The sequence below is a fragment of the Schistocerca americana genome, chromosome 9 (assembly GCF_021461395.2).
Source record: "Schistocerca americana isolate TAMUIC-IGC-003095 chromosome 9, iqSchAmer2.1, whole genome shotgun sequence".
Lineage (NCBI taxonomy): Eukaryota > Metazoa > Arthropoda > Insecta > Orthoptera > Acrididae > Schistocerca > Schistocerca americana.
In genome coordinates, this window is record NC_060127.1 from 176386019 (window position 1) to 176406065 (window position 20047).

The following is a 20047-nucleotide window of genomic DNA, read 5'->3' on the forward strand; positions in this document are numbered from 1 at the left end:
GATTCGGCGTAGCTCCCTCAGAGTGGTTGTTGGGTTACATGGTCCATAAACAGCCCTTTTCAATCTATGTTAGGCATGTTCTATAGGGTTCATGTCTGGAGAACATGCTGGCCACTCTAGTCGAGCGATGTCGTTATCGCCGGCCGGTGTGGTCGTGCGGTTCTAGGCGCTTCAGTCTGGAACCGCGTGACCGCTACGATCGCAGGTTCGAATCCTGCCTCGGGCATGGATGTTTGTGATGTCCTTAGGATAGTTGAGTTTAATTAGTTCTAAGTTCTAGGCGACTAATGACCTCAGAAGTTAAGTCGCATAGTGCTCAGAGCCATTTGAACCATCTGATGTCGTTATCCTGAAGGAAGTCATTCACAAGATGTGCACGATGGTGGCACGAACTGTCGTCAGTGAAGACGAATGCCTCGCCATATGCTGCCTATATGTTTGCACTATCAATCGGAGGATGGCATTCACGTATCGTACAGCCGTTACGGCGCCTTCCATGACCACCAGCGGCGTACGTCGGACCCACAAAATGCCACGCCAAAACAGCAGGGAACCTCCACCTTGCTGCACTCGCTGGACAGTGTGTCTAAGGCGTTCAGCCTGCGAGTTGCCTCCAAACACGTCTCCAGTGAATGTCTGGTTGAAGTCACTCATCGGCGAAGAGAATGTGATGCCAATCCTGAGCGGTCCATTTGGCGTGTTGGTGGACCCATCTGCACTGCGCTGCATGGTGTCGTGGTTGCAAGATGGACCTCGCCACGGACGCCGGGAGTGAAGCTGCTCATCACGCAGCCTATAATGCACAGTTTGAGTCTTAACATGATGTCCTGTGGCATCACGAAAAGCATTACTGAACATGATGGCGTTGCTGTCAGGGTTCCTCCGGGCCATAATCAGCAGGTAGCGGTCATCCACTGCAGTAGTAACCGTTGGGCGGCCTGAGCGAGGTATGTCATCGACAGTTCCTGTCTCTCTGTGTCTCCTCCATGTCCGAACAACATCGCTTTTTTTCACTCCGAGACGCCTGAACACTTCCCTTGTTGAGAGCCCTTCCTGGCACAAAGTAACAATGCGAACGCGACCGAAACGCGGTATTGACCGTCGAAGCATGCTTGAACTGCGGACAACACGAGCCGTGTACCTCCTTCCTGGTGGAATGACTGGAACTGATCGGCTGTCGGACCCCCTCCGTCTAATAGTCGCTGCTCATGCATGGTTGTTTACATCTTTGGGCGGGTTTAGTGACATCTCTGGACAGTCAGAGGGACTGTGTCCGTAATGCAATGTCCACAGCCAGCGTCCATCTTCAGGAGTTCTGGGAATCGGGGTGATGCAAAACTTGATGTGTTGATATTCATCCCAGCTTTCTTTTCATAATCGTGACACTGGCTCCATTCTTCAGTAGTAAGACAAAAATTTGAATTTCGTTGAATTTTTTTTTGTATGTGCAACGTCCATAAACTTAATCAATTATTTTCAGTCTGGCAGCAATTAACATTAAGCCAAGTGCAACACACTGCAAGGGAGACAGGTATAGAGAGAAAAGAGGAGGGGGAGATGGGAGTGAGACAGAGAAAGAGAAAATCTGCAATTTTTTACTAATGAAAGCTACCAAAAAAATTACTTCACTTCCATTCACTTTTTATTACCTCATTAATCCTGAAATGTACAGCGCAGTTACTATGAAATCGAAAGGCAACGAATTAAGTCCCGTGATTGCCAGTGTAGCTCCTACTGAGCGCTGTGGTCAGCTGTAATCAGTGCTTGTTACGGCAGCTCGTAATCTCGCTTCCGAGGTAATACACTCAAGTGCTGAATCTAGTTTCAGTCATGTAGCTAACAGCGTGGTACACATCCTCCACATTCTACTACAGCTTTCAAACGAGTGAAAGGTTTACCACCGTTTTTATTGACTGCAGTCACCAAGTCTCGCTCTGAGACACACAGATAATTCACACACAGACCAGACATATTGCCTTGGCGTGACGCAGTGACCGATTTGTAAACAATTTTTTTTATTACACAGTGTGTTTAAAGGAAAGTATTTTTCTCCGTGAATTATAACAAATAAATCAAAGGAATATTTACTGTGCTTAACCAGGTAAACGTAAGAAGAATTCCTCCTTCCGCGAAGTAAACATACTTATTTTACACAGATTTGCAGCAACGTTTTTTAGTTTATTGTTTACAGTAGAACACTATCTATTTCTTCCGTGTACCTGCAGTATGTAAACCAGCTTTCTATAATCGATTGAAATCAAATTTCTATCAGTTTTAGTTACGCTGACAATTTTTTGGATGGATGCAACACGCTACGCATTAGGTTACTAATTTTGAGTGGTAGGGGTAGCGGTCCCTATTGATTACTTGAGAGAAGATGAATGGTTCAAATGGCTCTGAGCACTATGGGACTTAACACCTAAGGTCATCAGTCCCCTAGAACTTAGAACTACTTAAACCTAACTAACCTAAGGACATCACACACATCCATACACGAGGCAGGATTCGAACCTGCGACGGCAGCGGTCGCGCGGTTCCAGCCTGAAGCGCCTAGAACAGCTCGGCCACAGCGGCCGGCAGAGAAGATGAACACCGCCTATAAACAATATTTATTGTCGATCACCGCCTTCGGTAAGCATGTTTACTATCTTCAAGTTTGCGAATGCGTTCATACAGTGTGAAATTACACACAGATACAATTAAGTACAAGTGCCTTATAATAGAAAAACTGTCAGAACAAACCGGGATAAAAGCTTATTACATGTGTCCTGTACCAGCTGTACAAATAATGTTTCTAAAGCATTCCCAGGTATGTAAGGAAGGAGATGAACGATGCGTCGGTAAATCGATTAAAATCACAGTTGTCGCGCCCTGTGCCACACACTACTACGTATTCCACCGCAGCCTGCGCACCGCTCAACTGGGAGATGATGGCCGAGACTGGCCCACAAATTGACAGTTGCCACTGACAGGTATCTCTAGTGTATTCATGAACTTCTTACTTGAAGTTATTTACGTATTTTAACAACAGCAACATTCCTGTTTCGTCTCGATAAAAGATTACTAAACACCTTTTAAAAAAATTATTATAAAATAGTTATTAAAGCAGAGCTAACAATTATTTTATTACGTTCACTTGCGCAAGTGCGCCTATATAGAAGCTGGTTTCCACAAACTGTTGTAAAGGAATTAACTGTACATTGATGACAGATTCCGCCCTGCCCTGCCCCCCCCACCCCCCCACCCCCTCAATCTGCCGTGTTGTTTCCTCTGTGGTGCAGATTTAAGTGAGTGTTTAGTGTAGTGCATCTCCTTCCATAGTTGAGAACAGACACCATACTGTCGCTAGGTGTGTTTTTCTTTTTAGCTCCTACAAACAGAAACCAGACTGTCGCCGTGTTTTTTAATTGTGCCTATTAACTGTGTATTTTAATCGGAATCACCACCCCTTTGTTTTTGCATTATATTCGCAATTTTTTGCCGTGTCCCAGTTTCAGTCACCGTTTTATCGCCTGTTTTTATTTTTATGATATCTCCTAATTTTGTTTTTAACTTTTCTGTAGGCTGCAGAGCGGCATATTACGCTGCTGCCAACCCCCCCCCCCCCTCCTCCAATAAAGGAAAAAAAAGAATTGTTGACCGAATCCTTCCAAGAGCCAGGCACTCATTGTAGGTCGTACCACTCGCTCCTTCTGGCTTTTTGTTTTATCCCTTACCATCTGCGCCCATCCTGTCCGCCTCTCCCCCACCCTCACCTACCTTGGACTCACCATTGACCGCCACCTCACCTGGATCCCTTATCTTCACTCATATCTATCTCCCTAAACTCCTCTTTGGGGGATGAACCCCTCTACCATCCTCGACACTTACAGATCCTTGATCCATCCCCTTCTCTGCTATGCCTGTCCTGCCAGAATCACCTCTCCCTCCCCGCCCCCCTCCCCAAATTCTATAAGTCCCCCCAAATCCTCGAGCGTCACGCACTGCACCTCGCCTTCAATACACGACTCCCGCCCCCAACATAGATCCTCAATGACACGGTTCCATTCCCCAATCTGCTCCTTTTCCTCCAACCTATCCGAGTCCTCTACACCTACCGCACACTTGATACCCCCCTTCCCCTGGTTGCTCCTCTCCTATCACTGCCCGCTGCTGCGCCTTAACTGTTGTGTCCCTCAGCCCTCCGCCTCTACACCCTACATCTCCTTTCCCAAGGTGGCTTCCGTCAACTCTCCATCCCGGATGATGCCCTCTCTCCCTCCATTTATCCCTCCTATCAACTTTTATCTGCACCTCCTCCTCCCTACCTCTGTCCTTTTCCCAGGCTCCCTCTTCCCCCTTCCTTTCCTGCTTTTCCCCACCTACCCTCTCTTCATTCTCTCCCACGAGTCCTTTTGCTCTCCCCTCCTCCGCCTTCCCCAGTCCTTCTCGCATCTGCCCTGGGTCCCTTTTTTATGTGTCCCTCCCTCTATCCGCTCCCCCCTTTTTGCTTTTCCTCTTCCCCTCCCTTTTTTCCCTCATCTGTCTGTGTCCTCCCTCCCCCATCTACCTTAAGCTGTGGTGTGGTATCTTCGTCTCTGCTCTATAGTTCTGTGTTTAAGTGGTTGTTGAGTGTTGCGCGCTCTTTTTTAAGTGTTGCGAACAGAAAGCATATTGTCACTAGGTGTGTTTTTTATCTTTTTCAAATGGAAACAAGACTGTCGCTGTGTTTTCTAAATTGCGCCTGTCTACTTCCTGTGTGTCTTCAGTAGCATCTTCAACACATGTTTTTCTATTTTAACTTCAACAACTTTCCGCCATTTTATAGTTTTTAAAAAATTCTCTGTTTTATTTCCTGTCTTTTATTGTTTGTTTCGATTCCATAAAGGAAAAAAAAATTGTTGACCATGTGCAGACGGATTTTCCGGTAATGGAGTATTCATGTAGGTGAGGTGTTCAAACGAATGCCCATTTTTCTGTTTACACAACTTACTGCGCCTTGTGAAAGAATTACATACAAGATACAAATAATGCAAATCTGCAAGCTTTCGTGGCTGCAGTCATAGAAGGTAAAAATCTTCTAGGTGCATAGACCCTGTCACAATGTGTTCAGCAAAGCATGAACACCAGAACATCATGAAGAAGATCCCAACATCCGGATCGCAGCGTCGATCACTTAGAAAAAAATGAAGAAGATGAAGATGATGCGGCATTTATCTGACAAGGGGACCGCACCTAATAGTATCACAGATTTCGTCCAAATTTATGTTGCAAGACTACACTGGTTTTGGGGTTTGATTTGAAAGAGTACATGCGACTGCGAGTTTACACCCTGACAGCAATTGCTTTAACTTGTAAGCCTTCGACATGTCTACCAGGCTAAATTGATTCAGCCCTCTGGCAGGCGTTGCGAATGCTAGCCTCCATTGATGGTTATTACTTTCATCAGACGTTAAATAAAAATTTAATGGTGAGAAAAATTAATGAAATAGTGGTCCTGTCATTATTGCAGGCAGTTGGTGATGGGTGATTATTACATCAACAAGGGATTAATCTTTCATAAAAATTTCAAGAGATTATTAATCACCAAATAGGACAAACAACGTAAGTTAAGCGAGCTGCCAAATAAATTAAGAACATTTGGCAACACAAATAGAAGCAACAAATAACTATGGCTCAGCCTATTTACACTGGCTCGAAACATGGATAACGCAATCTGAAATTACCTAAAGCTGAATAGACTTTGAAGGATTTATTCTGCACAGTGGCTGCACTTCTTTGGTTCCGCTGAGAACAAGTGGCGAGACCGTGAGTGTGATTGCCCCAGCAAGCCGGAGCGACAGCACTGTACCCCTGTCTCGGCGTGTACCGCTGTCTCATGTAAAGGACGCGGCGCAAACGTCTGCAGGGTAGCGATGTGTGGCACGTGTAATTCGTTATCGCGGTCAGGCGATCTGTCAGACGAATCGCAATTACTCTCCAACGGAGCCCTGAAATAGCGGCAGATTCCAGCGTGTGACACTCTCGTTCGCCGGTCACACCATGGACCACTTAGACTCACTTACACAGCGGTCCGCAGAAGGAGATCAAAGGTCAAGGCAGCAGACCTGATATGAATAAGATTGTCCTCGGCACCTAGAGTTTTCTGATATGATTGAGATCCAAACTATTCGTACACCTGACTTCATCACAGGCTCCCCCGTCGAGACCAGGCCCAGTGCGAAGTCACACTCACGACAAGTGTTCCAAGTGCAGCCCACTCATAACAAGAATCAAGATCAGGCTCTCCTGAATCAGAAGAAAAAATTTCACCACTCATCCCCTTCTAGGAAAACTTGGGAAACTCCAAAAGTGCACCAACACAACTGCCCCTACATGGGTTTGTGCCAATCAGAAGACTCCATGAGCGCCATGTCTCGCCTCCAGCTCGTCTGCTCTACCTCCTGGCCAATCCTAACCAAAGTTCATAGTATTCTTTTCCCAGCTGAAGAAGCGGGAAATCCCTTACTCATAAATCCCGGTAGAGGGAGTTCCGCTCCAGAAAATTTCCCATGGCCTGCTCAGTCACCATATTTTGAGAGTTTTCGATTAGGCCTGAAGTCAACAATACATTTATCATCTCGATGAACCGAACATTACAGCATTTCTGACCAGCTGCCTCAGGTAAACTATGAGAACTGCTTTTGAGTCCCAAAATATACGCCGGCCGCGGTGGCCGTGCGGTTCTAGGCGCTGCAGTCCGGAACCGTGGGATTGCTACGGTCGCAGGTTCGACTCCTGCCTCGGGCATGGATGTGTGTGATGTCCTTAGGTTAGTCAGGTTTAAGTAGTTCTAAGTTCTAGGGGACTGATGACCTAAGATGTTAAGTTCCATAGTGTTCAGAGCCATTTGAACCAGAGCCGCCATAAATGTTGTCTTACATTCTAAAATTCTTGTGTATGCCTGAAGGTTTCCGAACATTCGATAGACAGAGAGGGGACACCACCTAATGGCTCTGTAGCGTCCGCTCCAAGGTGAATTAGCAAACTCACAGATTTTTCTGGACACTAGCTCTGAACAGAATGGGCGTTTATGACAGCATCACACCAACACCTTCCCATATATATTAGAACAAAATAAGCCCTCGGTCACAAATATTAAGTCAAAATTGACCAGGTTTCGACGCTTCTATGAGCGTCGTCTTCAGAATTAGACTAACTGTTCTAAAACATATTAGTTATATAATACATTAATAAAATTAAAGTTTGTACTGACATGTTGCAACCCTTGTTCACAGTACGAGCACCCCTTAGCGGCTCGCCATCTCACTTACAACTGTTCATGACGTCGCCTTTCCGGCTTAGATCTTTTTTAATATGTGACTTGTAAGTACTGCATCTTTTTCCAGTCAGTACAAACTTTAATTTTATTAATGTACTATATACCTAATATGTTTTAGAACAGTTAGTCTAATTCTGAAGACGACGCTCATAGTAGCGTCGAAACCTGGTCACTTTTGACTTAATAATTGTGACCGAGTGCTTATTTGTTCTAATATAATTCTGACACGGTCACTGAACCTTGGCAGCTATGTTCAAAGTTTTATCTTCTCATGTTGATAACTGCCTGTCCTCTCATACAAAATGTGGTGTGTGTGTGTGTGTGTGTGTGTGTGTGTGTGTGTGTGTGTGTGAATTCGTGACTTGGCGCCTGTAACCGCGCGGCACACAAAATGATGTATGAGGTGTAATGCCAACATTAAAGAATAGTACGCCAGCCGGCCTCTGTGGCCTAGCGGTTCTAGGCGCTTCAGTCCGGAACCGCGCTGCTGCTACGGGCGCAGGTTCGAATCCTGACTCGGGCACGTATGTGTGTGATGTTCTTAAGTTAGTTAGGTTTAAGTAGTGGACTGATGACCTCAGAAGTTAAGTGCCATAGTGCTTAGAGCCATTTTTTAAATAGTGCGTTCCTGGTAGCTGAGTGGTCACAAACCAGCCCGTGGTTCGATGGTCACGAGTTACAGACCGCTCACCCTACTCAATGCCGATTACAAGATGCGGCTCCGAACAATACTCCCTGATATCCTCTCGCCAAACCACGCCTGGAGGACAGGTTAACATACAGACTGCCACAGGGGAATGGCCGCGACTTAACTGCGATGGCAGCGGCCTGCAGACTCCGTGCAGCGGTCGTCGCTATAGACTTCGACAGCGCATTCGATAAAGTGCGTCATCGTTTCCTGTTTTCGGTGGCAGCCCGACTGGGCATCCCCCCTCCGTTTGTCGACGTCATCCGGCGTCTTTACGACAGTGCCGGTTCGCAAGTCAATGGACGTTTAGCAGGGCCGGTACCTATCTGCCCTTCGATACGGCAGGGGTGCCCCCTCTCTACCCTCCTGCATGCCATTGCCCTTGAGCCCCTTATTGGGGGCTTGACGACCACGCTCTCTGGCCTCACCCTACGCCAACACATATGCTGATGACCTCCTCATTCGCTCCGGCTCTGAGATTCGAGAAGTCCTCGAATTGATTACCCGTAATGGGGCTGCCGCTGGCAGTGCCATGAATGTCGCCAAATCTTCTGCAATGCACATTGGACGAGGCCTCCAGGAGGGTGAAGTGGCACCCCTGCCGCTTGTGCGGACTTTCCGGTACCTGGGCATTACCTTTACCCCCACGGTCACACGCACGGCGGCAACGAATTTCCGTCGCCTGTTACACGTCATCCGCAACGACGTCCGCCAGAACCTCTTGCGCCGCCAGGACACACTTCAAGGGGTGCGTTTATTAATCTTTATGTGGCATCAAAATTGGTTCACATCGCGCATGTTCTCCCTCTGCCAACTGCAATTGGGCGCAACCTTCAGGCGGCTTTTGGCTATTATCTCACGGCTGGTTCAATGTTAAAGTCCGTTATGAGATACTTACCCTGCCCTCACGGTATGGTGGCCGGGCTCGTGTCCGTATGCGAGCCTTGTACATGAGTACCATGAGAAAACAGTGGATGGGCCAGGGTACATCTCTAACACGCAGCTTTCTTGAGGTCCTCCTACCTGCTTCCACCTAACCACCGGTGTCTGTCGGCCATATCGTGCCTCATATGTCCCATATTTCGACCTTTTTCGTCGATTACAGTTACATGCATACCAGTCTCCCAGATACACGCCCACCCAGGACTAAGAATTTTTACAGCCTGTTGCTGCGCTGTGTTCCCCTGAATGTGATGGAGACCAAACATCCGTCTACCCAGTGGCCCATAGTGTGGACTACCGTCCACCATCCCTTCCTCGCTACGAACGTCCGGGCACTGTGGTATCACGTAGTCAACAGGAAATTTGCCACGAAGCAGCGCCTGCACAACATTGGCTTGTCAGAATCCCCTCTTTGTCTCCTTTGCCAGCGACTGGACACTGATGAACACCGTCTGACATGCGCCTCGTCGCAAGATGTATGGCGCTTCGTGCAGCAAATCATTGCCTGTTATGTCCGGATGCCACCAGACACAATCTGACCTCGAATGTTTCTGTACCCAGAGGACAGACATTTTCCCGCCGCCAAATGTCACGCTATTATGTGGGTCAAACGGTGGGCGGTCGCTTATCTCTTTCATGAGGGACGTAAATCCCGCCTCGACTTTTGGACCTATTTACGAACAGCCCATGCAGCTCTCGAAAACACGCCACGTTACCGAACATTATTTGCTAACTATCTTCGAGCGGTCTTTGTTAGACCTCCACTGAGTTGGGGGGTGCCTGGCTCAGAGGGCACCTACCCCACCTCCCACGGCGGTGTCTGAGTTTCAACCGCCTACGATCTATTCTACTCCTGACCTCCGCGGATGGGAGAGCGCGTCGCGGATTGCGCTGATTTTACTTCTTTTTGAATTTCCCTTTTCCTTTCTTTTTCTTTACCCTCAATTTACATTTCTTTTCTCTTTCGCCGATGTGTTCACATATTTTCATGATATTAGTGAATATTACAAAAACACGTGCAAATAAATAAATAACAACGCCTTCCACTACTGTTGATTCCTGTGTCTCCCACTTCCCTAAGCACCACAGGCTCGGTGGTGGTGAGGGGGACACTGTGGCCAGGCCTCGGGTTTCGACGCCTGCCCACTTAGGCCCCCGAGCCCCCACCGGTCCACTACAAAAGAATAAAAAAAAAGGAAAAACAAGTGGTCAGCGCGACGGAATGTCATACCTAGCGGCCCGGGTTCGATTCCCGGCTGGCTCGAAGATTTTCTCCGCTCAGGGACTGCGTAGTGTGTTGTCCTAATCATCATCATTTCATCCCCATCGCCACGCAAGTCGCCGAAGTGGCGTCAAATCGAAAGACTTGCACCAGGCGACCGGTCTACCTGACGGGTGGCCCTTAGCCACACGGCATTTCCATTTCCATTAAAGAATAGCCTTGAATATGAAAATAACTGAGAGAATTACTTGTCTTCTCTCAATATTACACACATGGCTCGGTCAGGAGGACAGTCACAGATGTGGCAGTTTCAAATGTCCAAACTTTTAAAAACAATTAAAATAAAATAAATAAATGTCGAAGATGTGCAAGGGAGGAGGATGTACACCACGCTGGGCAAGAGATTAACGTGACTTTCGTGTTGTAATGTCTCTTGCAGCGGTCTCTCCGCGATATTTTCAGAAATTTTATAAATTATATAACTCGGTACATATCTCGAAATATCTCTTCTTATCTTACCGATTATCAATGCAAAGTAAAGCCCAATTATTCCTTGGAGCGTCCATTTACTCCATGGAATAGCTTCTCTGCTATCTATGTTTTCTCTTATAAAAAGAATGAAGAGACTTCCTGCCGATTAGTCGTGAAAGAAGGAGGATGTATATGTATGTATTGTTGAGCTAGTCGCCATATTGATGAGATTCTGTATGAGAAGGAATTTAATACATGTTGTTGTTGTTGTTGTGGTCTTCACTCCTGAGACTGGTTTGATGTAGCTCTCCACGCTACTCTATCCTGTGCAAGATTTTTCATCTCCCAGTACCTACTGCAACCTACATCCTTCTGAATCTGCTTAGTGTATTCATCTCTAGGTCTCCCTCTACGATTTTTACCCTCCACGCTGCCCTCCAATACTAAATTGGTGATCCCTTAATGCCTCAGAACATGTCCTACCCACCGATCCCTTCTTCTGGTCAAGTTGTGCCACAAACTTCTCTTCTCCCAAATCCTATTCAATACTTCCTCATTAGTTATGTGATCTACCCATCTAATCTTCAGCATTCTTCTGTAGCACCACATTTCGAAAGCTTCTATTCTCTTCTTGTCCAAACTATTTATCGTCCATGTTTCACTTCCATACACGGCTACACTCCATACAAATACTTTCAGAAATGACTTCCTGACACTTAAATCTATACTCGATGTTAACAAACTTCTCTTCATCAGAAACGCTTTCCTTGCCATTGCCAGTCTACATTTTATAACCTCTCTACTTCGACCATCATCAGTTATTTTGCGTATTATGTAACTGATTATTATTGACAGTGTCTGCGTACTACGCTGTGTTGCACGGGATCAGTGGGGAACGTCTGATTTACACTGGACGAACCTGCCGTTTTGTATGCTCAAGATATCCAGTTACTTCAAATAAATAGACTAACACGGTCTTACCAGCAGATCTCCGCTCTTCCCCATGTGATCACCGAAAGTCAATAATTATTACAAATGTTTTCGGGAGATCGACTGACAATTTTCGTCGCACCGAGACTTCGAAATGGCTTCACTGCCTTATGGAATTTAAGTTAAGCTCAATTTAATCAGGATAGAACAGTATTGAACTGTATGAATGTGATAAGCCTGCTTTGAAAATTCCCTTAACATAAGCATGTTTTTACTATCCTGATCAGTGAAACTAAATCAGGCCGGTGTGAGAGAGGTTTTTAAATTTTAGATCCCACAAAAAAAAAAAAAAAAAAAACAAGATTAAAGTGTCTTCCCGACGTGGTTACAGAAATTGCAGAAACGTGAACTAACGCAGTATTATTGCCAAATGTGTGCAAACAGGACCGACATGCTATTATTCTTTTCTATTCCGTCGCTTAGCTGCTGAACACAAACACCGGTAGACATCCATTACAGAATGAAGAATGTGTTTGAGGCAGCATGTGTGTCGTAAACATCCGTTATGGAATGGTGTGCCAAGTTCTGCGCATAATGCACGCCCCCGCATCGCAAATGTTGTATCGCAGAGGCTACACCAGCTCAAGTGAGGGACGCACGAGCACGCGGCCTGCAGCCCAGATCTCCTCGGTCCCTCAACAGAAGAGTTGAAGATTCGACAGTTACCGGGGACGTGCAGCAGACAGGTTAAGACTTCGTCACGCGGCAGGGCGTGGTGGTTTACCAAACGGGTATCTTCAGCCTGCTGCATCGGCGGGACGATTGCTTCAATAAACAGGGCGATTTTGCCTGATTGCCATACCCATTCTGGACTGCATGATATTGGAACGGAAACCAAGCATCGATGCACATATGGCCACTCACTGATTTTTGTGATTTTGGCTCAGAGGGTGCAGGAACAATACGCCGGCCTTTTTTATCTTCCTCATTGCACGCAAACATCGCACGGTGGTGAAATGATCACAGTTCATCACATTTGCCATTTCTCGAGTACACTGATGTGTATCATTGAGGATTAGTGCGGGTAAACGATCTTCATCAAACCCGGAAAGTCTTCCTGAACGTGGAGAGTCACTAACGTCAAAACGACCTTCATTCAAACGAGAAAGCCATTTTCTTGTCGTGCTCCGTCCAGTGGCGTTATCCCCATATACGGCGCAAATTTTTGTGGGTTCCTCCGCTGTTGTCGCCGCTCTTTTGGATTAAAACAGAATATGTCGGAAAAGTTCCGATTTCGCCACTCGGTGCAAGCCCCGTTCATGAAAATCGTGACCACACCATAACATCACCGCTTCCGAATTTTAGTTTCGCCACTACACACGCTGGCAGATGCCGTTCACCGGGCATTCGCCATACCCACACCCTGCCGTCGGATCGCTACATTGTGTACGGTGATTCGTCACTCCACACAACATTTTTCCACCGTTCAGTCGTCCAATTTTTATGCTCCTTACACCAAGAGAGGCGTCGTTTGGCATTTGCCGGTATGATGTGTGGCTTACGAGCAGCCGCTCGAACAAGAAATCCAAGTTTTCTCACCTCTCGCCTAACTGTCATAGTACTTGCAATGGATTCTGAAGCAGTATGAAATTCCTGTGTGATGATCTGGATAGATGTCTGCCTATTACACGTTACGACCCTCTTCAGCTGTCGGCGGTCTCTGTCAGTCAACAGGCGAAGTCGGCCTGTACGTTTTTTTTTTTTTTTTTTTTTTTCTTGCTGTACGTGTCCGTTCACTATCACATCGGAAACAGTGGACCTAGGGATATTTAGGAGTGTGCAAATCTAGCGTACAGACGTATGACACAAGTGACACCCAGTCACCTGACCTCGCTGGAAGTCCGTGAGTTCCGCGGAGCGCCCCATTCTGCTTTCTAACGATGTCTAATGACTACTGAGGTCGCTGATATGGAGCACCTGGCAGAAGGTGGCAGCACCATGCACCTAATATGAAAAAAGTATGTTACTGGGTCGTGTCCGGATACTTTTGATCACGTAGTGTAGTTCGTGCAGCTGCGGTAAGCACTGTCTCCAGATGGCCCAGTGTTCTAGTAAGCAGGAAATCTCAGGTTAGAGTCCCTGTGTGGCGAACATTTTCATTCGTCGCCGCCGATCCTGCATAAAGTGCCGATGCAGCGGATATTTTCTTTCTGACCTCTCCACCCTCAATTCATATTAAACGTTATCTTTCAACAACATAAAGTGGGACGAGGCGTTGCCACTGCTGTGCTGACGTACAGAGGGTGTTGGCTTGGTGAGGATGTTCTCCATATTTGTCATTCACTAAGCCCAGCGTTGATCAGAGAAAGTCACACTACGATTGGTTACTTCTGACATATACTCTGATCAGCCAGAACATTATCACCACTGCCCTACTAGCGATATAAACCGGCCAAAGTGAAGCAGCGTCTCCTGGCGACGAAAGACTGCTGGTCACACACACGCAAAGTGCACACAGTACGTGTGAGTGTGCTGTTCGTGTGTGGGAGGGGCGCACGTTCTAGCTGAGTGTGACCGAGCGCATGTGGTGAGAGCCTGGCGGCTGGGCACAAGCATTTCACAAACCGCACGACTCGTCAGCTGTTCGAGTAGTACTGCAGTGAGTGTCTTCAACACGTGGCGAAACTAAGGTGAAACCACGTGCAGCCGTCGTGGGGTTGGACTGCCAACTGTCGTTACAGATGTCGGACGTCTAAGCTTGACAGACTGGTAAAACAGCACAGGCGGCGAACAGTGGCGGAACTATCATCTGGAGTTAATGCTGGACACAGTACAAATGTGTCTCAACACACAATCCACCGAACACTCCTATAGTTGGGCCTCCGCGACCGACGACCCATGCATGTGCCAACATGAACACCACGACATCGGCAACTGCGACCGAAATGGGGGAGTGGACGTTGGAGCACCGGTAGAGCGTTGCATGGGATGATGAATCCCGGTATCTTCTTCATCCTTGCCTTCAGAGGAACAGCTCTTTGACACCTGTAGTGCGAGACGGAGACAAGCTGGTGGAGACTCCATTATGCTTTGGAGGAACGTTCAGTGGGTATCCATGCGTCCAAACGAGCTCGTGTAAGGCACCAGGACGGTCAAGGAGTGTGGTACGCTGGTTGCAGACTACGTACACCCCCTAGCGACGATCATGTTTCCCGACAGCAGTGGCATTTTTGAACAAGATAATGCGCCATATCACAAGGCCAGGCAATGTGACGGAGTGGTTCTAGGGACACACTGCCGAGTTCTGATTGATGTCCTGGCTCCCCAACTTGCCAGATCGACCACACCTGGAATGTGCTTGAACGTTACGTCGGAGTTCAGCAAAACTGGCGGCAATTAGGAGACGTGTGTGCAGATGTGGTGTCATCCCCCTCTAAAGAACTGCCAAGGCCGCATTGCTTCGATGCCCAGGGGCGACGCCCCTGTTAACCATACCGAAGGTGGATCTACAGGCTCTTATGTAGCTGGTCATGATGTTCTGGCTGATCACTGTATCTGTGTAAAATTCCTCTAACGCTTATACCCTACTGACCATTAAAATTGCTACACCACGAAGATGACGTGCTACAGACGCGAAATTTGACCGACAGGAAGAAGATGCTGTGATATGCAAATCATTAGCATTTCATAGCATTCACACAAGGTTGGGGCCGTGGCGACACCTACAACGTGCTGACATGAGGAAAGTTTCCAACCGATTTCTCATACACAAACAGCAGTTGACCGGTGTTGCCTGGTCAAAAGTTGTTGTAATGCCTCTTGTAAGGAGGAGAAATGTGTACCATCACGTTTCCAACTTTGATAAAGGTCGGATTGTAGCATATCGCAAATGCGGTTTATTGTAACGCGACATTGCTGCTCGCGTTGGTCGAGATCCAATGACTGTTAGCAGAATATGGAATCGGTGGGTTCAGGAGGGTAATACGGAACGCCGTGCTGGATCCCAACGGCCTCGTATCACTAGCAGTCGAGATGACAGGCATCTTATTCGCATGGCTGCAACGGATCGCGCAGACACGTCTCGATCCCTGAGTCAACAGTTGGGGACGTTTGCAAGACAACAACCACGTGCACGAGCAGTACAACGACGTTTGCAGCAGCACGGACTATGAGCTCGGAGACCACGGCTGCGGTTATCCTTGACGCTGCATCACAGACAGGAGCGCCTGCGATGGTGTATTCAACGACGAACCTGGGTGCACGAATGGCAAAACGTCATTTTTTTCGGATGAATCCAGGTTCTGTTTACAGCATCATGATGGTCGCATCCGTGTTTGGCCACATCGCGCTGAACGCACATTGGAAGCGTGTATTCGTCATCGCCATAGTGGCGTATCACCAGGCGTGATGGTATGGGGTGCCATAGGTTACACGTCTCGGTCACCTCTTGTTCGCGTTGACGGCACTTTGAAAAGTGGACGTTACACTTCAGATGTGTTACGACCCGTGGCTTACCCTTCTTTCGATCCCTGCGAAACCCTACATTTCAGCAGGATAATGTACGACCGCATGTTGCAGGTCCTGTACAGGCCTTTCTGGATACAGAAAATGTTCGACTGCTGCACTGGCCAGCACATTCTCCAGATCTCTCACCAACTGAAGACGTCTGGTCAATGGTGGTCAAGCAACTGGCTCGTCACAATACGGCAGTCACTACTCTTGATGAACTGTGGTATCGAGTTGAAGCTGCATGGGCAGCTGTACCTGTACACGCCATCCAAGCTCTGCTTGACTCAATGCCTGGGCGTATCAAGGCCGTCATCACGGCCAGGGGTGGTTGTTCTGGGTACTGATTTCTCAGGATGTATACACCCAAATTGGCTGAAAATATGATCACATGTCAGTTGTAGTATAATATATTTGTGCAATCAATGCCCGTTTACGATTTGCATTTCTTTTGGTGTAGCAATTTTAATGGCCAGTAGTGCACAATGTTAGTTCGACTTTATGCCCAGCCGGGCTAGAGGCGTTGTTAATGCAGACGTGGCGGCTCTGTGTACAAAATTTTGGTACTCTCCATCGTCCCAAATTACCCGCAAATTTAATTATTTATTTTTCTAATTAGGCCATACGCTGCATGCACATGATGAGTATAGTTTTCTTCTTTACTATCCATCCTGGTTTTGCAGTGCTAACGCCCAGCCGAGTGGTGTGAGTGCGCATCCGATGCGAGACTGCCTGCTGGTTGTTTCACTTGGACGGTATGCTTCAGGTCTCGTTGGACTGGTCTGACTACCTGCTCGCAGGGCGTCGCCACCGCTGTACGGATCAGAGGTCATTTCGGCAGGCAACCCACATCCAGCGTGTACATCCCTTCACGCCCCGTACTGGTTGTGAAATAACATATTACTCAGCACTATTTGCGGGCGGGGTTAATGCGTCATTTCCAGCACTGGAATTTTGTGTGCTCAGCGCTGCATAACCTGTTAGAGTTCATATGTACGTGCAGAGGTAGTACTAAATTATATAAAATAGCACCTAATATTGTGAGTGGAATATTTGTCATACAAAAGAGCCCGTACGCGTCTAGTGAATTCATGCACGTAACTGACGAATAAAACGCAGTAATTTTCAATACTGTCCCTCACTATCTATTAAGGTATCCCTTCTACAGTGCTTATTGCCGACGCCTTGCAGCAAAGGCTTCATAATAATGGTCATCAATATGCAATGAAGACACACACTTCAAAGAAACTTACCATTTGGCTGTCCAGATGCACATACCTCATAACCCGCTGTTTCTTAATTCTGGTCATAAACGGAACGAAATTTTCACTGTATTCACAGGGTCGCCTATGTGTGGAACAACCCTGCTAACCTAAGAAAAGAAAAAATTTCAATACATAAAATGAAATTTAAAGTCAAGTAATAGGAAACGGAAGAGCTAGAAGACTCCGAGGGATTTTTTAAAATGACAATACGGTCATTTTGGAAACCACCCGTGGTCTAGGGGTAGCGTCTCTGATTCATAACCAAAAACGTCTTCGGTCCCGGGTTCGATCCCCGTCACTGCCTCAATTTTGATAAATAATCAGCATTGGCGGCCGAAGACTTCCGGCATAAGAAGTCAGCCTCATTCTGCCAACGGCCTTGTCAAAGAGGGCGGAGGAGCGGATAGAGGTTCAGGGCACTCTCTTGTCCTAGGGTAGGGAAATTGCCCCTAAAGGCGGAAGAATCAGCAATGATCAACGACATGAGGCTGCAGAAGGCAATGGAAACCACTGCATTAAAGACACGTCACTTGTATCCACAGGACATGTGGCCTGTAATTGAAGAAGTGTCATGATGATCTCTCTTTTGGCAAAAGATTCCGGGATAGTCCCCCATTCGGATCTCCGGGAGGGGACTGCCAAGGGGGAGGTTACCATGAGAAAAAGATTGAATAATCTACGAAAGGATAACGTTCTACGAGTCGGGGCGTGGAATGTCAGAAGCTTGAACGTGGTAGGGAAACTAGAAAATCTGAAAAGGGAAATGCAAAGGCTCGATCTAGATATAGTAGGGGTCAGTGAAGTGAAGTGGGAGGAAGACAAGGATTTCTGGTCAGATGAGTATCGGGTAATATCAACAGCAGCAGAAAATGGTATAACAGGTGTAGGATTCATTATGAATAGGAAGGTAGGGCAGAGGGTGTGTTACTGTGAACAGTTCAGTGACCGGGTTGTTCTAATCAGAATCGACAGCAGACCAACACCGACAACGATAGTTCAGGTATACATGCCGACGTCGCAAGCTGAAGATGAACAGATAGAGAAAGTGTATGAGGATATTGAAAGGGTAATGCAGTATGTAAAGGGGGACGAAAATCTAATAGTCATGGGCGACTGGAATGCAGTTGTAGGGGAAGGAGTAGAAGAAAAGGTTACAGGAGAATATGGGCTTGGGACAAGGAATGAAAGAGGAGAAAGACTAATTGAGTTCTGTAACAAGTTTCAGCTAGTAATAGCGAATACCCTGTTCAAGAATCACAAGAGGAGGTGGTATACTTGGAAAAGGCCTGGAGATACAGGAAGATTTCAATAGATTACATCATGGTCAGACAGAGATTCCGAAATCAGATACTGGACTGTAAGGCGTACCCAGGAGCAGATATAGACTCAGATCACAATATAGTAGTGATGAAGAGTAGGCTGAAGTTCAAGACATTAGTCAGGAAGAATCAATACGCAAGGAAGTGGGATACGGAAGTACTAAGGAATGACGAGATACGTTTGAAGTTCTCTAACGCTATAGATACAACAATAAGGAATAGCGCAGTAGGCAGTACAGTTGAAGAGGAATGGACATCTCTAAAAAGGTCCATCACAGAAGTTGGGAAGGAAGACATAGGTACAAAGAAGGTAGCTGCGAAGAAACCATGGGTAACAGAAGAAATACTTCAGTTGATTGATGAAAGGAGGAAGTAGAAACATGTTCCAGGAAAATCAGGAATACAGAAATACAAGTCGCTGAGGAATGAAATGAATAGGAAGTGCAGGGAAGCTAAGACGAAATGGCTGCAGGAAAAATGTGAAGACATCGAAAAAGGTATGATTGTCGGAAGGACAGACTCAGCATACAGGAAAGTCAAAACAACCTTTGGTGACATTGAAAGCAACGGTGGTAACATTAAGAGTGCAACGGGAATTCCACTGTTAAATGCAGAGGAGAGAGCAGATAGGTGGAAAGAATACATTGAAAGCCTCTATGAGGGTGAAGATTTGTCTCATGTGATAGAAGAAGAAACAGGAGTCGATTCAGAAGAGATAGGGGACCCAGTATTAGAATCGGAATTTAAATGAGCTTTGGAGGACTTACGGTCAAATAAGGCAGAAGGGGTAGATAACATTCCATCAGAATTTCTAAAATCATTGGGGGAAGTGGCAATAAAACGACTATTCACGTTGGTGTGTAGAATATATGAGTCTGGCGATATACCATCTGACTTTCGGAAAAGCATCATCCACACAATTCCGAAGACGGCAAGAGCTGACAAGTGCGAGAATTATCGCACAATCAGCTTAACAGCTCATGCATCGAAGCTGCTTACAAGAATAATACACAGAAGAATGGAAAAGAAAATTGAGAATGCGCTAGGTGACGATCAGTTTGGCTTTAGGAAAAGTAAAGGGACGAGAGAGGCAATTCTGACGTTACGGCTAATAATGGAAGCAAGGCTGAAGAAAAATCAAGACACTTTCATAGGATTTGTCGACCTGAAAAAACCGTTCGACAATATAAAATGGTGCAAGCTGTTCGAGATTCTGAAAAAAGTAGGGGTAAGCTTTAGGGTGAGACGGGTCATACACAATATGTACAACAACCAAGAGGGAATAATAAGAGTGGACGATCAAGAACGAAGTGCTCGTATTAAGAAGGGTGTATGACAAGGCTGTAGCCTTTCGCCCCTACTCTTCAATCTGTACATCGAGGAAGCAATGATGGAAATAAAAGA